This window comes from Cupressus sempervirens, chromosome 1, assembly GCF_028749045.1.
Source record: "Cupressus sempervirens isolate cs-2001-9-10 chromosome 1, ASM2874904v1, whole genome shotgun sequence".
Taxonomy (NCBI): Eukaryota; Viridiplantae; Streptophyta; class Pinopsida; order Cupressales; family Cupressaceae; genus Cupressus; species Cupressus sempervirens.
This window is the reverse complement of record NC_143118.1, coordinates 200,760,811-200,788,594: the sequence shown is the minus strand read 5'-3', so window position 1 is coordinate 200,788,594 and position 27,784 is coordinate 200,760,811. Positions and strand designations below refer to the sequence as shown.

Below are 27,784 nucleotides of genomic sequence, written 5' to 3'. Positions count from 1 at the left end.
TATACTAATCTTCAATTCAAAGGCAACTTGTGAATAAAGTAACAAGATTGTATCAAATTTGACCAATTGTTGATATTCCTTTTGGAAACTAGGGACATCTAGGAATTGAATGAATGGTAGAGTGATGCCATTGGTATTAGACTGATGAGTCCAATGATATTTGACTAGGGAAATAAGGATAAAGATGGGTTTCATTGTTGTTTTGATTTTTTAAAGCTTGCTCTTTAAAGTGGATGTTTTTAGAGCTATCTCTAAATTATTGGAAAATAATGTTAGAATCATTTTGGTGGCTGCAAAATTAGTTTAAGATAAAGGTTTTGCTTAGCTGCCACTCAAAGGAAGCCTATTTTATCAACTTGAATTTTAGAATGTTGTGATGGAAAATAGTAATAGATATGTATGGATACTAAAAGGATTTTATCACACACTTGACACTTGCATGAATATAAGGCAATCTCCTAGAAATGATCTTTGGATTGAAGACCAATGAACAAATCATTGGTTACTTTTATGCATTTCCGCTGTGAATTCTTATGGGTATTATAAAACTATATAGATTTGGAGTTAGGGGGAAAAATCCTCAATAAAAGGATTTGAATATAAACCAAGTAAAAATTACAAAAGATCCATGCTAGGATTAAGCCTTTGTTGGAATATCCAAGGTTTGTCTCTTCTATGGACTTTGCAAGTTCTGCAAAGTTTATGTTAGGTGCTTGTTTAAGAAATCCTTGGAAAATGACTCTAAAATGTATATACATATGAAGTTGAATGAAAATTATGATACTGCCAAAAATAAAAAATAGTCAAAGGTTCAAGAATAAAGATAACATTAACATAATGAAACTTTTGAATAACTGGGTCCATATATGGTATGGTGACACATTTTTGGGTTTGGTGCAATAAACACCAATTTCTTTGATTGCTCTAAAGCATTTTTGGAGCTATGAAAAATTTCCACTGTTAATGGTGCTATGAATTTCTTGTCAAACCTCTCAATGAAAATTGGTGGTCCACGTGGATTTCTCGAGTGGGAATATGTACAAGAAAAATTTGTCATTATCTCCATGAGAATATTCATAATCAATTGTTGCAATGCATAAAGCCTTAGAGAAGACATGATTGGTAAGTTGTATAATACAATTGAAGTACTTATTTTCCTTGTATGAAATGTTGTACTTATTTTGTTAGAATTTGCTTCTGATCGTGGTTTACATTAAGTTGAAATAAAAGGTATGTTATGTACTAGTTGTTTCCACATAAAATTGAAATACCTAATTTGTGGCTAATTTGAATTTGATTTGTATGCTCAAAAAATTGGAAAAAAACTAGGATGCATCAAATACATAAGTACACCATTTTCTATTGCTATATATTAACAAAAACATGGTAGTTGAAATGCATTCTCCTTATTTCCTTACATTTATTCATTATGATATTTTTTGTTGTTAATTACTTTGATATGTAGGACATCTTAAAAATTGTCCACTACACATGCATAGCAAATATGAAAGTTCTAATTGATTCTAGTTTTGCATATTTATGGCTCAAAATTACTTGGCACTATTGTGAAGTAGCCCAACTTACGAGTGGACCACAAAAAGATGGATCACATTTTCAATCTAAGAACTTGAAATTTTGACTGAACATTTGAGGCCTTGTTGTGTTGCTATCACTTAAAGATAAACAAAGTTTATGCCTTTCTAACAATGATCTAGTCATTTGACATGTGGTAATTTTGTTAGAACCTAGGGCAGGCACATATACAACCCCTATGTTTTCTAAATTGTGTCATATGACTTAAAGATGCTCACAAAACATGAAGTTGTATCAACATAAATTGAATCTTTTTGGCACTCTAAAACAAAAAGTTTGGACTAAACTAATTTACACTTTTCATATTTTCTTAAATACTGTTTTGCATAGTTTTGTTAATTTCTATAACTTAGCTACAAATTAACTGCTCAACAAGTTACATAGAATAGCAACAAGAATATTGTTCATATATCTGATTTGTAACAACTAGTAGTACTCTGGGTTAATTAACAACAACAAGCAAAATATAAAGAAATTAATAATGAATATCACATATACATAGGAAACCCCGAGAGCAAGAACTCATACATCAGATTACAAGATTACCACAACAATTATAAAAGGATAATTTCAGCCTTACAATCTTATCTCTCCGTCCAAACACTAACTCTCAACTTGTGTAAATAACTTGTATGGCTCCATTTTTAGGTTTTTGACTTCAAGAGCACACTCCTATATTTAGACTACTTTTTCCAAATTTAGAAAGCTTGCATAAATTATGCCTACTACACAAGCTATGACTTCTTGCTAAAATTAGGAGAACATAAACTTAAAGTTTGAACTTCCTCATGCATACTAAATAGAGAACTCAACACTTTAAAAAGAAACTCAACATGCAAAGACCTTTCAAGCTATTAAAAATCAACAACTTTTTTAGTATATTTATATTCTATTTATAAATTTCTAGTTAAATTCTAATTATACATTTCAAAGGCATCTGCAATTTAAATATAGCATACAGTGTTTCTTTAAGATCTACAATAACATTTATTATTTTTCTAAGTTTTAGTTTTTAGATATCAAAGAATTTATGAAGATGATATGTCCAACAGCCCGGAAGAAATCAATGGAGGACAATTTTTTCCAAAAAAGATATGCCCAGATTCTAGAATTCCAGAATACTTCATTTTCTTTGCTGTGAAAAATACACAAAATATTTGCATAGCTAGAATTGCAACTGATTCTCTCAAAGAATCATTATATAATACAAATGATAAAACAAGTGTTAATATATGTGAGAGTAGTTGGCCCTTCAAAACAACTTCTGAACTATCAATTGCTTCCCGAAAAAAATTATCGCCTTAGCATTAGTATGGCGAGATAAGAAGTCTGCAACAACAAAAAAACTTATTAACCAAATAAATGTATAGAAAATTCACGAAGCACATCCAAAATGAAATCTATACCTACTACATGTCATAATCTCAAGCTCACCTTGTTCGAGAATTCCAATGAACATCTGTGCTCACCATGACACTTCCAGTCAAAATCAAGAAGAAAAGAGCAGTTCAACACAGGTCCAGATCTAACAAAGTCTCACTAACTCAGAGACTTAATGTTACTCTCTTCCATCTCTTTTCTCAATATGGTAACTAAAATAAGGTTACAGTTGCAGAACATTTAACCAATTTTGCATTAATAATTTAAAGTTTAGAGTTTACTGTTATAAAAGACAACTCAGATCTAAGATCTAATGACCTCCATAAATCGCCTCGAGGGGTTTCAAGGAAGTGAGCCACATCAAATGGTTCAAAAGACACTTGATTCTCACAAGTCATAAGAAGGCCACTATAGTATCTTATTTGCTTGAATTCCTTGTACTGTTGAAAGATGATATATATTGATATCTTCTTTATTTGTATTGGACCAACCCTATTTGCTAGAGGCAACTGTACATTAAAAAGACTTCACATCTCCAATAACATTAAAAAAACTTCACAAAACACAAATTGCTGCAACCAACCGGCTTCTAGTGAACATTTCATCTGCAAAAAAATTAAGCTTATATCAAAGCACAAGTCTACATTCAAACTAAACATTCTAACCAACAATGACTACTTAAACTTCCAAACAACTTACTATAAACACGTTCTTTAAGAAACCATGAAAAGTTAACAGCAAAATCATTCCTATTTCTGTGATTAAGCATAAAGCAAGAACTAATCAGGCCCTTACATTTTTAATCGCCATTTGATATTCTAATCAAATATCCGTTCATTTTTCTAATACAAGGCAAAAATATTATGTTCTCTGCAGAAGTGTACCCCAGGTACTTCCACCCATCTCTGCACTGAGAATTGCTACAGCCCAGGCTGCAAAAAGTGCAATTTAAAAAAGACTCAAAGAAAAAGGAGTAATCTCATTTGTTTTACTGATAAATGATAATGGTCAGACTTTTTCTCCCCTTGCATTTTGAAGTAATTTCAATGGGAATATGCACTAAAATTTGAATATGGTACCAGTAACAAAGCCCAAATGAATGCAGCAACAAAATGATAGAAAGTTTCTACCTCTCTTACCCATGTTGATTTAGCAATGTTTTGAAGAGATCTATGCTATTTCCTTTTGAATGGACAACCATGTGAAATTGACGAGATAGCTAGTTTTTAACAACATTGTTATGTTGTAATATTGCTCTCAGGATTCAACTGTGTAGTTCAGTGAACCACTTACTCATGAAACATTGGTAGTTTGACTCAAAAAACTACACAGTTGAACCCTGATAGCAATATCACAATTTGGCTTGTTGTGGAAAATATCTCCTACTTATCAACATTGTTATATTTTATTCTAGGTACCAAACAAACAACCATATAATTAATTAGTAGGAGTCAAACAATTTGAGAGAAAATTATAATGTTTCAACAAATTTAAGAATTTTATATTACTGATGCGGGCATCACTAATTCAATCTCAAATGAATGTCTTTATAAACAGTGGGAGTCAGCATTTTGACAGAAAAGAATAATATTGCCATTAACATTTAAGAATTTTATGTGATTGATGCAGGTGTCACTAATGAGTCTTAAATTTTTTTTATTTGTAACTTTTTTTGTCATTTTGTAGTTGTAAATTATAGCCACTGGTAACTTTGTTGTAATTTCTAATTTAATACTTGTGCACATTAAAAATGAATTTTGCTAATTTATATGTCAATTCTCATGTTAATATGGTTCTATAATGTACACGATGAACACCTTATATATGAATAATTGAAATTTCCTATATTTCTAAACTTTTCTAATCTTTTAATTGACGTTGCCTTAAAAAATGGCCTCCCATCCCTGCCATCCCAGAGACATCTCTCCCCATCCGTCTTAACAATCCTACAGAACAAAGCAAAAATGCCAATATAATTTATGCATCACCCTAAGTTACTATCTTATTTTCAATTCAAATAATGACAATTGATCATTTTAAATTGGCACCAACACAATCAGCTTGGTATTCAGATACAACATAGTGCACGGAAGATCCAGACCTATTGAAAGAAAAAGACCAAAAACTGTGGCTTTAAAACTTTTCCTACAGCCATATAGAACAATAATTTGCTCAATATTACAAGAAACATGTTGATTACAGGCAAGACTGAATTGTCGTTCCAAAAATTTCTTTTGTACTTGAGAAAACTGAAAAAGTAAAAAGTAGAAACTCAAGTTGTCATCACATTTGATGTTTTGTCTATGTTATGAGTGGTACTATGGGTGCATGAACACCATTTGCAATCAGGGTATAGGAATGAATGAATAAATTATAAGACAATGTCAACTTACATATAGCATAGTCACCAAACTGTTTTGAGAATATTTCAAATTTTCAAATACACTTTCATGTAAATTACAAAGCAGAAACAGGGTTTTAGATTTAAGTTGTGTTCGAAAGATGCATGCATTGGACCATTAACAGCCTGTCAAATTATCTCTAACAAGATGTTTGTGCATTGCTTCTGTAGTTTCACACACACCTTTAACCATTGTAATGTCTCCAATCAGATAACCATATAAAATTGATTAAATCTCATACAATGTGCAAGCTAAAATGATAAACAAAAACACCAATGCTTAATTTTATATGCCAAAATATGCAGTGGATTTCTTGGGCAGATTCGATCAACTGGCAAACTGTAAAGAAGATTGTTCTTTCCCAATTGATGAGTTTCCATAGTACACATTTGTGGACCATTCATGTATTATAGTGACTAGGGTTGCTTTTCCTACATGTCTTGACATTTCAATGCCTCTCCAAGTGGATAAAAAAGCACATTATGCTCTTTGTTAAGGGTCCTCTTCCTTGGTTTTCTTCTCAAGAGCTCTGCAGCTATACAACTCTTCTTTTGTATAGCATGCTCCATGTCTCTATATTAATGAAGACCGGTATTTTTCCCTCTCTCACTTTGAATGTGTGCAACTGCCCTTTTCTTCATATTTGCATGAATGTTTCTATGTTTCTAGGGTTTTATGTCTTGTTAAATATGTTTGCAGAAAATGTGAAAAAAGTTGTCCCCCTTGGTATATTGTGTGAGTTTCTTTGTAAGTATTGATTAATTTACTGTGTTGTAGTGAGCTGGAAGAAACAACATTATGTAATGTCTCCATTTTTGGTGAAAATAATAAATTTATATTTAAATAAGTCACTTTTAGGAGTTATAGGGATAAATATTTAAAAAGTGATTTTAATTAATTGTTTCCAGAAAGTGCTCAAAAGATGCTATATAAGGAGGCTGAGGGTTCATTTGTAACACACAGAAGATAGAGGATTTGTTAGTTTTCTGTACAGAGATTTCAGAGGTTTGTGCTTGAAAGCCGGACCAGAAAACCAACGGTCTGGAGCTGAGGAAGGAAACCCTCATGCTTTATCGGAACAGTTCTACTCAGGTATTGTCAGAATGCTGAAGGTTGGCCGTGGATGAAAACCCTTGTTCTAGATCAAAGAACCAAAAATCAGAATCAGATCGGAATCGGCAAGGCTTACTCGAATCGTGAATCTCCCGAATTGCCGCTATGAATTGGCAAAGTGAAAAAAGTTAAAAACCATTGAAATTTAAATTTTTTAACAATTTATAACTTGTTTCATGCACCCTTTACTGAATATAACTAAAAAACACTATAGCATCATCAAATAAAAGCATACATAAACAAGAATCCTAATTGATAAGTCCATCACATACATAAAATGTAAATTGTAGCTTAAGTAAATTAAAATCACTTCAATTCAGTTTTAAGTCTAGAAGAGAAGCATGGTGGTTTGGCTAGATTGGGGCCTTCTTCTGCTCTTCTTCGGCAACACATATCTCTTTTGCATCTCTCTGATGTTAAGCCTTCTAATGGCCTCTATACCTGGAATAATCGCAGGACTGGTGTTGCTGCTATCTCAGAACGCCTGGATAGATTTCTTGTTTCTTGCTTCTGGCTTAGTGGCACCCTTACTATCTCTTCAGAAATCCTTGATTGGAGGGGTTCAGATCATTGGCCAATCAAATTTTCCGCTATAGGGGCTTATGTTCCGAAGCATCCTCCTTTTAAGTTCCAGTTGATGTGGCTTCGTGACTCCTCTCTTCATGATTTTGTTTTTTGTTGGTGGAAAGATGGTGCCCCTGCATATGGTACTGCAATGTTCTCATTTTCTAAAAGGCGTCAATATGTTAAAAGGCAGCTCAAGATATGGAATAGGGAATGCTTTGGGAATCTTCACTTTATGAAGAGGCTTGCTCAAGAAAATCTTGATGTCATCACAAGGGAGATTAGAGATCGAGGTTTCTCGGAGGATCTTGGCCAGGCTGAATCCCTTGCTTCTAGAGCTCTAGAAGAATGGGAACTTCGAGAGGAAAATTTTTTGGAAGCAAAAGGCTCGAGTTGATTGGCTCCAGGAAGGTGATCGAAACACTGCCTTTTTCCATAAAACAGTGCAATCTCGCCGGAATCAGAGCACTATCTCTTCTTTGGTTAATTCTCAAGGTATCCAACTAAATTCCTTGCCAGCTTTGTTCTAGGAGGCTATTTCGTACTTCTCTACCCTCTTCTCTGAGGACTCTCCTCCTGCTCATAATGAAGAAAATATTATTTTGTCCTGTATTCCTTCCCTTATCACTCAAGAAATGAATGATTATCTCATGCGTCCTATCTCTTTGGAAGCGCTGGAGGCGGTGGTCTTTGGCATGCCTAAGGGGAAGGCTCCTGGTCCTGATGGTTTTCCAGTTGAATTCTTTCAGGAATTTTGGGACATCATTAATCATGATTTGTTGGAGGTGGTTAAAGAATCCTATGCTAGCAAGCAGATGCTTCGAGCTTTGAACTCTACATTCTTGACTCTTATTCCTAAGAGAGAGGGTGCTAATCAATTGGAGTTTTTTAGACCAATTGCCTTATGTAATGTGGTCTACAAAGTTATTACTAAGCTGATTGCTGAGAGATTGAAAAGGTGGCTTCCCATTATTATCTCAGAAGAACAAGGTGGTTTTGTTGCTGGAAGACAAATTTTGGATGGTGTGGTTATTGCTACTGAGGCTATTCACTCTATGGCTACTTCAAGGGAGAGAGCCATGTTTGTTAAGCTGGATATGGCTAAGGCCTACGATAGAGTTAAATGGAGCTTCCTAAGGAGTATTCTTCTTTCTTTTGGATTTAGCTCTGACTGGGTGAGTTGGATTATGAGTTGCGTTACTTCTGCCTCTTTTTCTATTCTTATTAATGGTCAACCTTCACAACTATTTGGTGCTTCTAGAGGCCTCCGCCAGGGTGACCCTCTCTCCCCATATCTATTCATCATCATGGCTGAAGGCTTGGGCAGATTCATTAAGCATCAGGTGTCCCAGAATTCTATTCAAGGCTGGCGGTGGGGTAATGGCTTACCTTCTCTTTCCCATCTTCAATTTGTTGATGATTCTGCTCTTGCCGGTCTTGCTAGGATCAAGGAAGCTGAAGCCTTTCGACATGCTTTGGACGTTTATTTGGCAGCTTCAGGCCAGAAAGTTAATGAGCACAAATATTTCATTTACTTTTTTAACACTCCTGATTCTATTCAGCACAGGATTGTTGGTATCCTACGGTTTCAGATAGGTTCACTTCCTTTGACTTATCTTGGCATTCCTATTGCTGTTTCCAGGCAGCCACGTCTCTTCTGGCAAAATTTGATTACCAAGCTTCAGGATAAGGTAAATCATTGGACTCATAGATGGCTTTCTACTGCTGCCCGGGTTACTCTTCTTCAAGCTGTTATCCAAGCTCTTCCTACTTATAGAAGCATGGTTCATGCTGCACCTATTTACTTTCTCAAGGAGTTTGATGCTCTTTCTCGACAATTCCTTTGGAGTGGTAATTTGCGTAGTACTAAATGGAGCTTGGTTAATTGGGCAACTGTTTGTAGGCCTAAAAAGGAGGGTGGTCTTGGTCTTTGTTCTACTCTATTGAGTAGACAAGCTTTGGCTGCTAAACTTTATTGGCGATGGTGCTCTGGACAGCATCAACTTTGGGCTCGTATTATCACTCATAAATATTTTCATGGTGCTGATCCTTGCTTTGTTTCTGCACTTCCTCTTAAAGGTCGTGGCTCAATGGTTTGGCATACTTTGAAGACAGGTGCGATGTTGGTGAAGAGGGGTCTGTTCTGGATATGTAAAGGAGGTTCTCAGGCTTTGTTTTGGTCTGATGCTTGGGATGGATTCCCTTCCATTTTATCCATATACCCTCATCTTCAGCCTCTTTGTGACTCTTTTCTTGCCGCTGGATGGGATAAAGTGGCTCATTACAAGACTCCTTATCAATTGGGACCTGTTGTTGGTTATAGATGGAAGCATTCCTCTGATTGGCCCCCTGGAGGTACAGACATGGATCGTCAGGAGCTTTCTCAAATTCTGGCCTCTAGAGAGTGTTCCTCTTTGCTTGGTCTAGATGTATTGGCTTGGGGCGGTACCTTGTCTGGTAAATATCATGTCTCTGCTGGGTATCAAGAGATAACTAGACAATTATTTGGGGATGCTGAGGTCCCTTGGTGGAAGCAAGTCTGAAATAAAGTTTCTTGGTCCAAGTGCAATTTTTTCATGTGGCTAGTGGCTCACAACCGTTGTCTTACCTGGGATAATCTTTGTCAACGTGGATTTCACGGCCCCTCTTATTGTGTTTTGTGTGGTAATGGAGAGGAGTCTGTCTCCCATCTGTTCTTCCATTGCTCCTATTCTACTCAGATATGGCACCTTTGGTGGAGCGCTTGGGGTTGTTCTTGTTGGCATGCTTCCTCTTTGCCTGAGTTCTGGGCTCGCTTGGGTAGTGCTCCCTCCAAGTCTTCTTCTCTCCATGCTGCTTGGATTGCTGGCCCATCTTTCATGCTTTGGCATATCTGGTTGGAGAGGAATCGTCGCATATTCCAAGATGTTCGGCTTGGTGTTTTGCATCTTTGGTGGAAAATATCACATTCTCTCCAAGAAACTATTCTTGTGAAGTGTGAGTTTGATGGGGGTATGGATCCGGTTGATCTTGCTATCTGTAGTCGCCTCAATTTTCATCTGCAGGATGGGGTTGCGGCTCATAGGTTTCCTTCTATGTCCAGGCAGCTTCACCATTAGAGGAAGGGTCGGGTTAACCGGGATGGGCACTGGACTCCTCCTCCCTGTGGAGTTTTGAAAATTAACACTGATGGTTCTTCTCGTGGGAATCCTGGTCTGGCTGGTATTGGCGGAGTGGCTCGTTGTAGTTTTGGGAATGTTAAATTTTTCTTCTCAATTCATAAGGGTGATTATACTAACAATCTCATGGAAGCTCAGGCTATTTTATATGCTGTGGAACAGTGTTGCTTGTGGGGATGGAGTAAGATTATTTGTGAGTCTGATTCCCAGGTGGTGGTGAACATGCTTTCTTCGCAAGAGCTTGAGGATGTTAGTTGGCAGCTGGCCACTGTTGTTAAGCAGATTCTTTTCTTCTCTTCCTCTTTTCAGTTCATTAGTTTCAAGTATATTCCGCGAGAATGGAATAGACCTGCTGATTGTTTAGCCAAATGGGCTTCTAGTCATGATCCGGGTTGGAATATTAGGGATAGGGGGCAACTGTCCTTTGAGATGGTGCAAGAATTTGATGATCTTGTTGCTCAAGATCGAGCTCCTTGTTGAGCTCTCCTTGTTGTATTCCTTTTTGTCTTAATAAATTTTTACCCCTCTTTTTAACAAAAAAAAAAAATTAAAATCATAGGATCATAATGAGTCATGACATAGATATATAGATTATAGAATTATAAATGTTGTCAATATTTATAAATTTTCATAACATTGTGAAAGATTATATAAATATCTCCAAGTTAATATTAATCTCTTACTTGAAAATATATTCGATTTTAAAAAATTTAATAAAGATCAAATGTCTTTTACCTTTAAAAACATATATGAAAGTATAAATGAGGAACAAGAAATTTTTCATCATTTTTAATCTCCTAAAGAAATAAATATATAAAATGATAAAGAATAAAATAATATATATATTAAGACATTACTCACCATTTTTACTTACCATTTTGCAACTTCCGGCATCCTCCAATCTTACCCATGCGATTTCCCGTATTTGCAAGCTCTCAATATTAGGCTTCCTGATGTTGCGATTTTTAGTTAAAAATTAGGGTTTTCTGAGCAAAATGAAGCTCCTGTGGATGAATATGCGTCGATCCTACCATAATAAAATGCAGGATTGATTTATGTTGAAAGAAAATTGCATTCTAATATTCTTTATGAATCAACATAGCTTTTTTAGCTAAATCTGGTGCCTTCATAATATTACATAAATCTGATGGTAAATTATGCTTGTCATTTTAACTCAATTCTCTCATGAATTCAAACATGATATAGGACGAGATCCAATTGTTCATCCATACTAAGTATTCAATGCAAATTTGTCAATGAGATTGTCCAGATTTGGGAAATATTTGTCAAGTAATGAAATCTCTGTAATGAAATTCATGTGATTTTGGGAGATTTTTAGTGAATCGCGATTTTGGCGATTTTTGACCCAAAAATCAGTGAGCCGATTCACTGACTCACCATGAATCACTCAGCCTTAGTTGGATCGCCGAATCGCCCGAATCGCCTAAATTGTAGTGATTCATGTTACTCTAGAAACATCTTTGAGATTCAAGGTTCACAGTCCAAATTGACTAAAGTTTATAATGCTTGTATGTGTTTTTCTCCTTGTTGGATGTTGTTTAAAAGAAAGAAATTATTTAATCACGATTCACGTTTAAAAGTCAGAAATGGCATTGTTATTGCTGGTGTGGAGTTTCAGATATATATAGCAAATGGTGCCAAGTCTTAGGTTCATCCTTTACGGAAGAAGCCAGTTTTCATCTTATTGTCTGCCATGGTGGGCTTGTTACTAGTTAGCACTTCAAGACAGATTTATCAGGTAACAAGACAAGTTTTCAGAGAGTGTCAAGACAGGGAACAGGACAAAGGCAAGTCAAATATTTTTAAAACAGAAATTATAACTTTGCCAAATCAGATCTAACAAAAGGATGAAATTGCATGTGGTGTGTATTCATATATGGGTCAATATTTTCCTCCTTGCTAGATTTGATATGGGCTAGATAAGATGAAGGAAATTGCTATAAGGAGGGGCTTCATTGCTGATCGAACTGTTTGGTTTTGGGCGTTACGAGAGTCACATGGAGACAAAATACAAGACAACCCACAAGAAGATAAGAGTTAAGTTCAAGAATAGATGAGAAAAATTTATTAATGTACAAATGACCGACCATAGATGTCAAAGGGACTGCCAGATACAACAAGAAGGGGGCCAGCCTGCAGCAAGGACACTAAACGGTGTCCAAAAAGAAACAACACAAACAAAAGAAAAGAGAAAGAACTCGAGGAAAGACAAAATCCTTTAAACCAAAAACCACTAAGGGTTCTTAACAACCATGAAGAACTGTTGAGCCAAAGGGTAATCAATAGGGTCAGTACGAACCCTAGGCCGCCTCAGAGTGATCTTGAGAGAGGACAATTGTTACATCCCAAGAATTGTCTAATTTTGAAAATGTTCATATAGCCAATAAGGTTTCATGTGAAGTCAGTTGATAGGTAAAATTAGTTATGATCATGTGAAATGATAAGATGGTTAATTCTCATAATTTCATGTGAAGATGACATGCTAGTTAATTGTTGTGATGTTGTTATATTGTTATCTTGAAATCATGGAAAGTTGGATATTCATTCTAAATTCATAGGAAGTGAAATGGTGGTTAGCCGCTATGATGTTTTATGAATAATAACTTGTTATAGTAATTTTGATTTTTTTTTGAGGAATATGATATAATCATGAAGAATTTCTTTTCTTGCAAGAGCACGTTGAAGGGGGGAAGCATTACCAGAAAGGAATTGTGCAAGGGACACCTCTCCACCTGAGTCGACAGGTATGAATTCTAACCACCAAGGCTAAGGGGTAAATGGCTACGCAAGCAAGAGTATACTAAGGACTACCATGAGCCACCCAGTCAATAGATATAAATTATCAAAAAGAAGACCACTAAGCATTAAATTAAAAATGTGTTACCTTATAATTAAAATGATCTCAGAGCTTCATGTGATATCGTCATGCCTTAATACAATAATACCATAGTATCTGCATATGCTTGCATACATATATACACATATATGTATGTATGCATGAAATAGAATAAGACATATATGCTAGATACGTTGTTAAAATATCATGCATATATATACGTGTGTACATACATACACAAGTATAGGTAGGTATGGTATGATATTATTATATTAAGATATTAGCACGAGTTTATTTTATTCTTTGGCAACAATTTATTATTTCAACTTGAGCAGCCATATTTCTATGTCATTGCATCAGGCCTTATAATATTTCGGTGGCCTTTTAAACTTTTTTTGCCACATTGAGCTGATGGCCTTTTATGTTGTAACTCCTTGCCACGTTCACAATCTTTCGCATAACTGAGCATGTAGCCAAGAAGGCAATGATTTATGGAACGATAGCTCATTTGGAGAACATTCTTACCCTTCGGCAAGTAAATAGCATCACCTGCGATGAGATTACTCCCTTTCATTCTTTCTTTGCATTCTTCTGTGCGAGTTCCATACATTTTTCCAGCAAACACATACCATCCACCATCTCCATTCTACATTTAGATAGTGCTCCTGCCTTCTTCAAGAGTTGCCTTGATCATATTCATTAATTCAGTGTCAAGCTTTCCTACATGAGAACAACAATAGCCGGTTGATACTACTCTTGTTTTTCATTGCAATTAGTGATCGTGATTCCAACATTGCTCTGGAACCATTTGAGCCTTTTCAAGGGACAACCTCCAGTTAGGTCATGTAATTACCATTGCTTAACTATATGGTTTTCTTTAAGATATAGTGAGGCATAGCTGAAGCCTGGTTTGAAAAGTAACATATTGATGTTAGAACTGATCAAGATACGATCCAATTCCTTCTTTCTTTATGTATAATATTGTAAGGATGCTCTAGATTGAGCAGAACTATGGCATTTCTCATATAAGAAACTCTCTTTTTAGAATCATGGATAATTAAAGTGCAAGCTTATACAAAGGTCTTTGAAATAAGAGACCACACCATTGTGAATCAAGAATAGATTTTTTTTCTAGAATTAGTTTTATTTTATAATGCCAAGGCCCAGCCCAAGCAAATGCATTGGTTGTGATTACAAATGCTTATACATCCACCTAGTGATTCATCCAGGAAGACCAACTATTAAGGCCAAAATTTGCACCTTGTTAAACTAAACAAGTTTAACAACCTTTCCTAACATGGGATTCATTTCTACATGTGGGAAATGCATAACTAGAAATGAAACCTCCAAATTCTAGACCAGTTCCTATTGGATAATCATTGATAACTCCACAAAACTAACTTGAACTTATGGGAAATGAGATAGAAGTTACTTGAAATGATCCTAAGATCTTAAAATCTAAACTAGAGAACCAGGTAAAACACTGAAATATGATATGAAAGTTCAAATATTGGTAACTAAGAAGGATTACTAAACTATCTGAGTGAATACAAAACACTTCCTTTTTGTATAGGCTTGCATAAATATTTTGTAATAAAGTCTGAAAAATGAACCAAAATAAGGAGGAAAACAAATGCCTCTCTTATGAGCTTTACCTTTTAAAACATGAACTACAACTTGCAAACAAACATACTTTTCTACAACTAGGTGTTTGGGTGAGACAAAACAACATGGGTCTTTATCAAATCACCTGAAAATACACACAAAATTACAAAAAGAAAAGAAGGCTCCAAAATAGATTCAAATAACATAACTCAATTGCTGTCACTTGTATTTGATCTTCCAAAATGAGTTACAAATATCTGCACAAAAATGCTAAGGACAATAAATGTCTCATAAGCCTCCTCTACATAATTAGAACTGAACTAAAAGTGAATCCAAAACTTCACTAAATACCCTTTACGACCTTTGGGTCGGATGCCAGAAAATAGCATTAAAAAGAGGACCTAACAACCCATGATACAAGGTCCCACCTTTGAAAAGGGTCCACTAAGCCATAAAGAGACTTATAACTCACTAAACTGCCCTCAGAAGACTCAAATTGTCAATAAATGGCTTCAAACTGCCAAGACAAGGTCAAAATTCAACCCATAGTCCTTAAATGACTCAAAAGGCTCCTTGATATACTCTCCATGACTATAAATGATAATACTAAGTCTTTGAATACAACTTCCCCCATAACTCCTAAGACTTAGTATTTTTAAACATGTCATATTGACTCACTAGTCCTAAGACCAATTCAAATTTCCCTCTTTCCCTCTTATTTGCATTTAATAAATAACAAAAATATTAAAATGACCTATAAATGTCATTTAATATTTTGTTTATGATATTGACTAATGCAAATAGAAATACAACAATAACACTTGACACCTAACATCTCTTTAAACTCCCCCCATGGCACATGTATTACATTATTTTTGGGAAATAAAATAAAAGATTTAAAAGCTTCTCTTACATCTACAGATTTCAAAAAATATAGAAAAGGAATGAGGAATGATATATCTCCCCGCAACCCTAAACTCCTTTTCATTTGGCATATCGTACTGTTTTGAGAGCTTGTGGCTAGGGTTTGAAGGTTTTTTGATTTCACTTGTAGCCGCCGTGAGGTCTGCTCGACTTATTACATACTACCATCTTCATGCGACTGGAGTTTTATGAGGCTATAGGTAATACGTCTGGTTTTTATTACTTCTTTAAGCCTCCATTTGAACTTTATGAGTTGCTCCTGTAGATGAAAGGTAATGCTATTGTAGATACTTGCTGCTGTTCATTTGATTGCGTTTTTTGTATCCTAGAGTTTTTGAATTAAAGCTGCCATAAATAAGAGTTTTGTTGTCTGATTCATGAGCCGCCGTATTTGAAAGGTAATGCTGTGTTGGTTTCACTTGATGAGCATATTTTCATTTGCTTGAAAGCTGAAACCTAAATCTGAAGTGAGACACCATTGACATTTTTAGAAGGTTTCTTGATAGCCTGCACATTTTTCTATTGTGCGAGGGTTTATTTGTGACACCCTACCATTAATGGTTTTCATACTCCATTTCTTTTATCACCCAATTGGGTATTGCTTTTTTTTTTCCTCACTTGGGCACTAAGAATGCACTTCACTATCTTCGATATATATTTAGAATAGGGAAAGATAGTATATATGCAGGGGGTAATTAGTTGTAGGTATTCAGTCATTGCTAGATCTTTCAAGATTTAACCCCACTCTTTTCCTTATGCAGGGAAATGAAGACCGCAACTTGGCAGATGAGAAGCTGGACCAGGAGCAGCATCAAGGATTATCTAACCAGTCAAAAGCTGAAAAGGCAATGACTAGTTACCTCTAACCTTACCTTCACATATGTTTTGTTTTTTAATATTCTGAATATATATGAAAGGCAGCAATTAAACTCATGGCTTGTGTGAGATCTTTCACTTTCAGCATTTCAATTCATTTCATTCTTTTGTAAATATCAATTCTATATTCAAAAAATGAATAATACAAGGACATTTCTATTCCTTTGTAAATATCAAATGAAAAGTGTTTTTTAGCAACTTTGAATACAAATTTGAATTTTCAGAACTGAATTTTACCATGAGTTAAAATTAACACCAACATGATCGAGATGAAGGGTGTGAAATGGAAATCATTGAATTATGGTTTATTTTTGCATAATAAAAGAAAGGAACAATCAGTAACTTCAGCAAGTAATTAGAAATTTTTTAAGTTTGTCTTAGCTCATGTTAGTCCATGGTATAAGTTTGGTTGTCAACTCAAGCGGTGGGTGATTGTAATGTTCCCGTTATAAAATAAATCATTTATCAAACTATTGTAACAGGCCGATTGATTTAATGTATCTTGGACCCATTTTTATTTTGTTTCTGTAGTTTGTGTCACCGTCAGCTGTCTTTGTACACTTCCAGAAAGTTTTCCCCAATAGGTATTTAAGCACAGCTTAGAGGTAGTCTTTAAGTATGCAATTTGGATTAATTTTTTCTGCTCTGCGAATTCCTGTTGGAGTTCTCTGCTATTCGCAATTTTGGAAGTGAAAGACCTTCCCTATTTAGTTTATCCGGTTTCGATGGGATTCAACCCTCACCCTATTCCGTTGTTTGTAATACTTCGCTCAGATCTGGCAAATCGGAGCATCATCTTTCAGCATATATATTACTTAAGAATTATTCGCACTCAAGCCTCTAATATCATTTGGATTTCATCTAAATCTATTGTGTTTGTGTATGAACAAGATTGTATTCTGTATTAGGCTCAGATACCTAACCGTGCAGCCTCTTGTCATTCCCGTACTGCTCATTCCTTGATTGTACGTTCTTCATCCCTCCGCCCATCCATATCATTCAATATTTCATTGTACGGCTTGTGTTTCCACCACTGTACGACCTCTTTCACATCTTCCACCACTCCCTGTGCCTTCCTTGCTTCCTCCATGCACTCCCCGTATGCTTACAGATTGCTCACTGTACAACCATCATTCGTACTACCCACCGTACGACTCATATCTATCCTCCGTACAACCATCACCTGTACTGCTCACCATACGGCTCACAAATATCCCTGTATGACCATCATCGTACGGCCTTGGGAAGTCCGTACGGACAACCTGTCATACCGTACGACGCTGGTCTTAACCGTACACCCTCTTCCTACATACCATATGGCTCTCATAAGTGTTGTCTAGTCTACAGTACATGCTTCCACAATTGTGTATCTTACCTTGTTTACCATTGCTCGGTTGTAGATACCTAGGTAGGACATTACAGTGGTATCAGAGCGATTCGATCCTGCCAACCTGAACAGTGAATGAGAATTTATAATCGGAAGTGACAAAGAACCCATTCCATTGATAGAATGGCTGCCAAACGGGAACCAACAACTACCGAACTTGTGGCACTACTAAGAGATCTTGCAAAGAATTAGGTACAGAGCACTGATACTCAGCAGCTCATGGAAGAGACTCAAGAAGTTGGCAGACAATAAAATATCTAGAGAACATACTGGTCATAACATAGACTCGGTGTTGGGTAAAACAAACCCTCATCCAGCATGCTTTCGACCTTCCATGCCGTCTTTTCAAGCACCACATGGAGCAAAACAACCAACCTTTGAAAAGATGCAAAAACAACTGAGAGAAGACTAGAAGAATGCGAATTTTGAGGATATATCCTACAAAGATTACGCGGATCTGAGAATGAGATTCGGAAGGCAGAAACCAAGGATATTTTAATGATGATCTCAGAAGAAAGTTGAGTAAAGTAAATCTGTTTCCATTTGACGGATCCGGATCCATATCTGCCCAAGCGTGGGTAATGAAGGCTGATACCTACTTCCAACTAAATCCTATGCCACAAGAAGCAATCAAATTTGTGGTGCTGCATTTGGAGAGAGTTGCGCATGAATGGTGGCATCACGACACCATCACATTGGGGCATGATCAAATAACTACTTATGCCTAATTCACTGAGAGATTGATAGAGTGATTTGATGGTAAAGATCTAGAACTCAATTTCAAAGATTTGGAACAATTGAGACAAACTAGATCGATTGACCAATAGATTGCAGAATTTTTGAAACTCTCTGTTTTGGTCACGGACATTTCGGGAAGAAGACGGATAGTGCTCTTCATGGACGGACTGATAGAACCACTGAAAGGTTGGGTAAAAGGGTTCAATCCCGCCACTCTGTCAAAGGCTATTAAGAAGGCATGGAGCATGGCATCATCATTGACATCATTCTCTCGAAGTTACTCACACCCCAAACCGCCGACATTTCTGAGGGATAGAGATAATAAACCTCTCCCAAGAAGCCGTCATTGGACGAAGCTACCAAATAGGAACTCCGAAGGAAGAAATTATGTTTCAACTGCAAGGGACCGTGGGAACCTGGCCACAGATGCCTCAGAAAAGGAAAAATACACTACATTAAGGTCGTGTCTCATGATGAGGATGAATAGGAAGAAACAATCGCCGAAGACAACCAACGTCATGATGACACCAACATGGTTAGTTTGAACTGTACAGAAAGAATTAAAACTTTGGTACGGCGCAGAGGAACTATTGCCCTAGCTAGTAGCCCGAGGTGCATAGTTTTTTGTGTACGGGGTACCCTTCAAGGACAAAGGGTTACGATGATGCTAGATAGTGGAGCTACTCTAAATTTCATAAACTCATCTCTGGTGAAGCGAAGAGGTCTACCTACGGAGACACACGCAGGATTTAAGGTCAAGGTTGCTACAGGGACACTTCTGCCCTGCACACACCTTGTTCCTCAACTAAGGATCAGGTCAAGGTTGTTGGAGGGACACTTTTGCCCTGCACACACCTTGTTCCTCAACTAAGTATCACAATGGTGAATCGCACGGTGACCGAGGATTTCTTCAAAGTGGCCTTGATGACATGAAGGTTATTCTAGGCATACAGTGGATGGAGACACTTGATGAATACACTCAGAGTTTCAAACGGATGGATTTCACTTTTGTTGTCAGTGGGAAGAAGGTTGTTATTCGTGGAATGGCTAATGAGGGTCCGAAGGAAGTTTCTGTGCATTGGATGGAGGCAATTTTTCAGTGTGATGACATTGCTTGGGCCACACATTGTTTTGTTTCGATAGAACTTATAAAAGAGCAACAGACACCTCACCAGGATGATCTTTAGAAGATTCTGAGCAACCACGATAAAGTTTTTATAGACATTACTGCCGGCATACCACCGCATCGAGGGTTTGAACATACAATCGAGTTGGAAGCAGGAGCCAAACCAATCATAACCACACCGTATTGCCATCCCAAGAAGTTCAAAGATGAGATTGAAGAGACAATTCAACTGCTAGAGAAAGGATGGATCCGTCCCAGTTCTAGCCCTTCGCGTTATCGGTGGTATTGGTCAAGAAGGACGGGATGATGCGCATGTGTGTGGACTACTGTGCATTGAGCAAAAAAGAAAAAAATAGATATCCCATTCCAAGGATAGATGAGTTGTTGGATGAATTACAGGGTGCAGTCTACTTTTCGAAAATAGATCTTCGTTCCGGATACCATCAGATCCGCATGCGGGAGGAAGATGTAGAAAATGTGATGTCCCCAAAGTGGGCCCCTAATGGAAGGTGACGTAGGTCTGTCCGTGCGGTTTGTCGCTACCATGTGTCCGGGGTCCTCGCCAGCGAGGCTATCCTGGGGTTGCCCCCTTAACGCGGGGAGGTGCCGTTTACTAACAGTCCGGGCTTTTAGTATAACGGTTACTAACTTGGTATCAGAGCCGGAGGTCTTGAGGTCGAGACCGGCGGAGCGTGGTGGGCTATGATGTCCCCAAAGTGGGCCCCTAACGGAAGGTGACGTAGGTCTGTCCGTGCGGTTTGTCGCTACCATTTGTCCGGGGTCCTCGCCAGCGAGGCTATCCTGGGGTTGCCCCCTTAACGCGGGGAGGTGCCGTTTACTAACAGTCCGGGCTTTTAGTATAACGGTTACTAACTAAAAGAGCACTGTAATGTCCCCTCTTTAGTTCGACCTGGCATTGATCATGGATTTGCCTATTCCAGACTCTTGTAGGCAAATGGTGTGGAAAGAGAGTCAATTCTGCGGATCAGATGGTCATATCTTGCTCTTGAAGAAGTGTTAAGAGGTTATATTTTATCATTATGTGATATTGGGACCCACATGTTATAATTTTAAGTTGAGTTGCACTTTTTATTTTATAAAATTACTTTATTATAAAAAGTGCATTATAATGAGAATTTATAAAGGATGCTTCTAGAAGTTCTAGCAACTTCTTAGAAAAGTGAATAAATAGAGGGCTAGGCCTCTCATTTGGACATGCTTGGATTTGAGAACTCTTCTACTTCTTCATTGTGAAGACATTTGTAGACTTTGGATCTGCAAATTATTATTCAATCTTTGGGAACGAATCACTCCCTTGGATTGGCGACTTTGAGGGTGTGAAATATCACTTGAATTGTTGCATGATTGGAGTTGGTATTCAGCCATCTCATTGGAGCTTATTGAGAATTCGTTGTTAGGGTCTGTTTTAGTTGGAAAAAGGATTTCAGATTTGCCCTATCATTGGAGAAGCATTTGACAAGAGTTTGAAGACAGAATAGGTGCATTTTTCAGAATTGGCAAAGCAGGGTTCGGAACCACATAATTGCTCATATCTCCTCAACCCCTTGGAGTTATTTTTTATGGTTTTACAGGGTTACTACCTAACCCTAGGCGCCCATTTTCCTTGCATTTGGGGGTCCCAAAACCTTGGTATTATTTTTATCTAGCAGCCGTACAGGTACGGCCCTGCTAGTTTGGGCAGCAGCTGCAAATTAAGGACAGTTTGGGGGTGCGGTTGGAGGTCTTCATCAACGATTTACATCAGAACGTGGTGTTCTTCCATAGTTCTTCAAACCAGGTTCTTGCATTCTGAAATATATGTCAATTTTTGGGTAAATTTGCTGTCATACAGTCATTGTAATAATCAGTCCATAATTGGTAATAAAACAATTTCAGAATTTATTGCATTGTAATTGAAATATCGTTCAAAGGCTTTATATATTTATTGTAATTCTGCGATTATATTCTGAAAGTATCAAATCTGAAATTGCCATATTCTGAATATTGTTCGTTACATGCCAAGTGTTTGACAAAATTCCTAAGTTCAGTTTGAGGGTTTCAGTGGCCTTTATAGGAAGGGTCATTACAGAAAAGATGGCCTTTTGTTGTCACTATGGGCATTATGAGTTTTTGGTCATGTCATTCGGATTGACAAATGCACCTACTATATTTCAATCATGCATGAATCGCATCTCCAACAAACAATTGCATAAGTACTTATTGGTATTTTTTGATGATCTTATTTATAGCAGGACATGGGAGGAGCACCTAAAGCATCTAGATGAAGTCCTAAGGATCATGGAGGAGCAGTCTTTGTTTGCCAAGCAATCCAAGTGTGAATTCGGTATGATAGAAATATTTTACTTGGGGCATATTGTTAGTAAATACGGAGTTCAAGTCCATCAGGAGAAGATTCGGGCCATCCTTGATTGGCCTCTCCCAAAATCACTCATGGACTTGCGAGGATTTTTTGGATTATGCAATTATTACCGGAGGTTCGTTAAAGGATTCTCTCAGCTCAGTGCACCCTGAATGGATCTAACAAGGGATCTTTCCAGTGGAATAAAAAGACATAACTCGCTTTTGATAAGTTGAAAGAGGCAATGAGCACTTGTCCTGTACTTGCATTACCTGATTTCTCTTGACCGTTCATTTTGGAGTGCGACATGTCCGGAGAAGACATTGGCACGGTACTAATGCAAAATAGACACCCCATAGCTTATAAGAGCAAAAAGCTTACGTAGACAAAACGCCTGTATTCCATCTACGACAAAGAGATGTTGGCCATCGTACATGCACTAACCAAGTTTCGGCAATATCTGGTAGGTGCCAAGTTTGTCATCTGCATGAATCACAACAGTTTGAGATATTTTCTGGAGCAATAGGACTTGAGCGAGAGGCAACAAAAAAAGGGTAAGCAAGGTTCAGGCTTTTGATTTTTACATTGAATATGTGAAAGGGAAGAACAATGTGGTTGTAGATGCCTTGTCTAGGAAACCCGCCATCTGCTCACTAAACCAAATTTCAGCTGATTGGAAGGTACATCTGTTGGTGGAATACTCTAAAAACACATTTTCCTGTGAGCTAATGGATGACAACACCTAAGATGATAGGTACAAAGTGGTGGATGACATCATCTACTATAAGAATTAGATATTTTTCGTGCCAGAATCCAAATTGAAGTAGAAAATTTTGAAGTACATGACTCACCCTTGGCAGGACACCTGAGTTTCCTCAAAACTTATAGAAGTCTTTGGGAGAGGTTTTCATGGAAAGGACTAAAAGGGGACGTGTTGCAATATATTAGAGAGTGTGCAATTTGCCAGCAAAACAAATCCGAACATACTCTACCTGCTGGGTTACTACAACCTCTGCCAATTCCAAAACATAAGTAGGAAAGTATATCGATGGATTTCGTGAAAGTATATCGACGGATTTCATAACAGGGCTTCCAAGGTGAACATAAAGGATTGTATTTTCGTGGTGGTTGACAGATTGACAAAGTACACACATTTCTTCACCATCCCCTCCAATCTTCAGGCCACACAAGTTGTTGATCTATTTTTTGAATAAGTCTTTCATTTGCACGGGTTACTTTGAAACATCGTCAGTGATCAGGATAGGCAATTCATCAGTATCTTCTGGACAGAACTATTTCAGATGGCAAGGACAAAATTATCGCCAAGTACTAGTTACCACCCGTGTAGGTAGACAGACAAACGAAGATTGTGAATAAATGGCTCAAAGGTTACCTTCGGAACTACGTCTCGGCACAATGAGCATGGGTCAAATTGATACATCTAGGGGAATATTGCTACAATACCATGTACCACATATCCATCGGAATGGCACCATTCAAAGCTCTGTACGGGTATGAACCCCTCTCCTTCATTGACACAATTCTAGGTGACAGTCATGCACCAAGGGTGAGGGATAGGCTCTAGGAGGGATAGGACATACTGAGATGCTTGAAGGAAAACCTAAAACAGGCACAAAATCAACAAAAGATGTACGCCGACTGACATGGAATGGAGAGGAGTTTCAAAGTAGGGGATTTGGTCTATCTCCAACTCTAGCCATATCGTCATTGAAGGAAAAGGGAAAAGAAAAATTGAAGCCACGATTTTATGGCCCCTATCGTGTAGTTCGTCATGTTGGTGAAGTCGCGTACGAATTGGAACTTCCAGAGGGAAGCTTTATTCATAATGTCTTCCATGTTTTATGCCTGAAGAAGGTCATAGGGCAAAACATCACGGTAGCCACAGACCTTCCACCACTCAATGAAGAAGGAAAGCTCATATTGGAACCAGCCGAGATCATTGAAGTACGGGAGAAGACTCTATGGAACTGCATGGTGAAGGAATATCTGGTGTGTTGGAAACGCTTGCCATTGGACGATGCGATGTGGGAAGGTGAGCACATTCTCCAGCACGCAGCATTGCATTTGCTTGAGGACAAACAAAATTTGGGACGAGAGGACTACAATGTTCCCATTATAAAATAAATCATTTATCAAACTATTGTAACAGGCCAATTGATTTAATGTATCTCGGACCCATTTTTATTTTGTTTTCGTAGTTTGTGTTGCCGTCGGCTATCTTTGTACACCCTCAAAAAGTTTTCCCCGACGGGTATTTAAGCATGGCTTAAAGGTAGTCTTTAGGTATGCAATTTGGATTATTTTTTTCTGCTCTTTGAATTCCTGTTGGAGTTCTCTGCAGTTCGCCATTTCGAAAGTGAAAGACCTCTATTTGGTTTATTTGATTTTGGTGGGATTTAACCCACCCTATTCTGTCTCTTGTAATACTTCGCTTGGATCTGGAAAATCGGAGCATCATCTTTCGGCATATATATTACTTAAGGATTATTCGCACTTAAGCCTCTAATATTGTTTCAATTTCATCTAAATCTGTTGTGTTTGTGTATGAACAAGATTGTATTCCATATTAGGCTCAGACACCTAACCGTGCAGCCTCTTGTCATTCTCGTACTACTCACTCCTTGATCATACGGCCTTCATCCATTTGCCCATCCATATTATTCAATATTTCATTGTACGACTTGTGTTTCCACCATCGTACGGCCTCTTTCACATCTTCCACCACCCCTTGTGCCTTCCTTGCTTCCTCCATCCACTCATCATATGCTTACACATTGCTCACCATACGGCTCAAATATTCCTGTACAACCATCATCCTTTGCCTACCATATGGCCTTGGGAAGTTTGTACGGACAACCTTTCCTATCGTACAATATTGGTCTTAACCGTACACCCTCTTCCTACACACCGTACAACTCTCATTGGTGTTGGCCAGTCTACAGTACATGCTTCCACAACTGTGTATCTTAACTCGTTTACCATTGCTCGGCTGTAGATACCTAGGCAGGACATTATAGTGATCAGGTACATAGTGCCCTCACAAACCTTAGCCAAGGTAGGTTAGTGGTGTGCTTGCTACTATGATCACTAGAGGTCAAGATTGTTAACAGTTAGCAGATAGGTGTATGGAAGGTATCCTAAACCTAGTTGGTTGTTTAGCCGACACTCTAACACCAAGATGCTCAATGGCTAGACAACGTTGTCCCAAGCCCAATCTTAGGGTAGGGAGGGCCTTTATCAGTAGAGATTGTGTGGGGATACTTAACTATTACGATAATAGATAGTTTCTATTATCTCTGTTTAGTATCTAATGGTTATCTATTGTCTCTGTTTAGTATCTAATGGTTATCTATTGTAATGTTTCTGTAAATATTAGAATGATTCTAATATTGAGTTTTTGTTTCTAGAATAGAATGTTTCTATTATTTACGATTGTTTCTTACGAAAACATCGTTCAGTCTCTTGTATAAATTGACTTCTCGGTCTCTATTAATATCAAGCAAATATTTTCCAATTACTTCATAATATGGTATCGAAGCCAATACCCTAAATATTTTAAAAAATAATTATAATTTCTTGGTTGAAATTATCTGCCTTTTATTTTCGAAATTATTTACACGCATATTTGCTTCCAACTCTCTATAATCCGACTAGGGTTTCCGTTCTGAGAGATTTGAATCCACCGACTTCTAGTTCGGATGTGCAACCCATTTATGTCCAAATCCATCTATTTTTTTTGCACATTTCTACCATTTTTTGTGGGTTTTTTTTGCAGTAGGGCCGTTTTTGTTCAAAGCCCTAATTTTTTGTACCATATCCAAAAAAAGTTTACAGATTCTTCGTGGGTTTTTGGAGATCTCAACTGGGTTATTGTCTAATTTTTCTAAGTGCCTCAATTTTTGAGCCAGACAATCCAAAAACTGACAACATATTCTTTTTGGATTTTTTGAGCTCTCTTCTAAGTCACCCTTCAAATTTTTTGGATCTCTACTTTTTGAGGGTTGCATGTACTTGCATGTTGTTTGCATGTGCTGCTTTACCATGTAAAGTCTCATGTTTTGCCTCCTTTAAAAATTTTGGTGGGTTTTCAAAGTTGCTTTCTTCAAAAAATAAAATTCTAATGAGCTTTCATATTTTTTTCCCTATAAAAATGTCTTATGGGTTTTTATAAATTTTCCCTTAAAAACCTGTCTATAATTCGCAAAGTTGTGTGGGATTTCTTTGTGGGTTTGTAATTTTTTCCTCAAAAATTATTTGTTGGGGTTTACCATTTTTCCTAAAAAACAAAGCTTTGTATCATCAAGTTTTGATTGTTTTTTCACATCAAAAGTCATACCAGGTTTTGATTGTTTTTACACCTCAAAAATCATGTTGATTTTTCACCTCAAAAATCATGTTGGGTTTTGATTGATTTTTCACCCCAAAAATCGTGTTCAGTTTTTTTGATTTCCTTTTAAAAATCATAGCTTTTTGTGGTTTGTTTTCGAGCATTATGCTCATCTGCAAAGTTTTGGAGCATTATCCAAAGTACCATCAGCAATCTTCTCAACAAACATCCTCTACTCCAGATTTACAAGGCTTTCGGAAGAAAAACATTCAATGCAACCATTGCCACAAGTTTGGGCACATGAAGGTGGAATACCAGAAGCACTTAGCTGCCCTATCTAAGCAATCTGGTTCACAATCCACAACGAATAGTGCAGAGCCCCTTGAGCAGACAAAATCTACCTTTTAGGCTTTTTGACAGCTTTGTGCTCTAGATAGATTAACCATTAAGGGAGGGCAATACAATAATAAATAGATTCTATTATCTTTGTATCTAATGGTTATCTATTATAATGTTTCTATAAATATTAGAATGTTTCTAATATTTAGTTTTTTGTTTTTAGAATAGAATGTTTCTATTCTTCACGATTGTTTCTCAAGGAAACATTGTTCAGTCTCTTGTATAAATTGACCTCTCAGTCTCTATTAATATGAAGCAAATATTTTCCAATTACTTCGTAATATTAAGGATCTATGGTTGGGGGGTTACGCCCTTGACAAATGCTTCTCCTCTCCTTCGATAACCAAGGCTTGCACAACTAAGGTTAAAGTCTATATGCAAGACATCTGAAATTCGAGTACTTCAATTTATATTTATATTTACGCATTTTCAATTATGTATTGTAGATGGATAATACAATTAAGATTAGTTTCTCTTTCCTTGGGTTAAGAAGCAATTAAATGAATTATTTTTTTACTTGAATATGCATAAATTGAAATGAAACAATAAACATGTGTAGATGATACTAAGGCCGTTATAACTATCTTTCATGTAACCTTGGAAGGAAATGCTGTTTTGTTATTTCTAACTTGTTAAATTAGTTTGAAAATTTAACATGTTTCAACAACTACAACAAATGGGACACAGTCTTGGGCCTCATAGATCTAGAAGAAGGGGGAGTGCTCAACAACCGCTTGGTAACACACATTGAAAGAATCCCATTGAAGAAGTAATAAGCTGACATAGCAGAGGCTTCGTAGCGCGATGGTGCTAAAGTGTGTGATCTCGAAGCCTAAGGGCTTTCTGAAAATACAGGGCAACTATGCTTTGTATATCTAAAGAAACTGGAAAGTGACTAGATCTTCATGAAGAGGCAATGGAACCTCCCTTTGATCTCATAATAAAGAGGACAACA

At 37.1% G+C, this 27,784-nt stretch overlaps 1 protein-coding gene across 11 annotated transcripts in view; it reads right to left on the bottom strand.

Moving 5' to 3' along the window:
• Positions 1-2,688: 2,688 nt before the first annotated feature.
• Positions 2,689-27,784, bottom strand: part of LOC149576818 (Tetrapyrrole (Corrin/Porphyrin) Methylase) — a 272,690-nt gene continuing 247,594 nt past the window's right edge. For 3 of the 11 annotated variants that reach the window (XR_016362326.1, XR_016362339.1, XR_016362340.1), the window contains 2 exons: positions 3,028-3,578; positions 2,689-2,922 (listed from right to left, as the gene is read on the bottom strand). The gene's annotated coding sequence lies outside the window, so the exon portion shown is untranslated. Of the gene's footprint in view, positions 2,923-2,999; positions 3,579-3,768; positions 4,920-6,187; positions 6,592-11,084; positions 11,238-27,784 lie in introns of those variants that run through there. The other 8 variants (XR_016362336.1, XR_016362333.1, XR_016362327.1 and 5 more) reach the window with 8 other exon arrangements.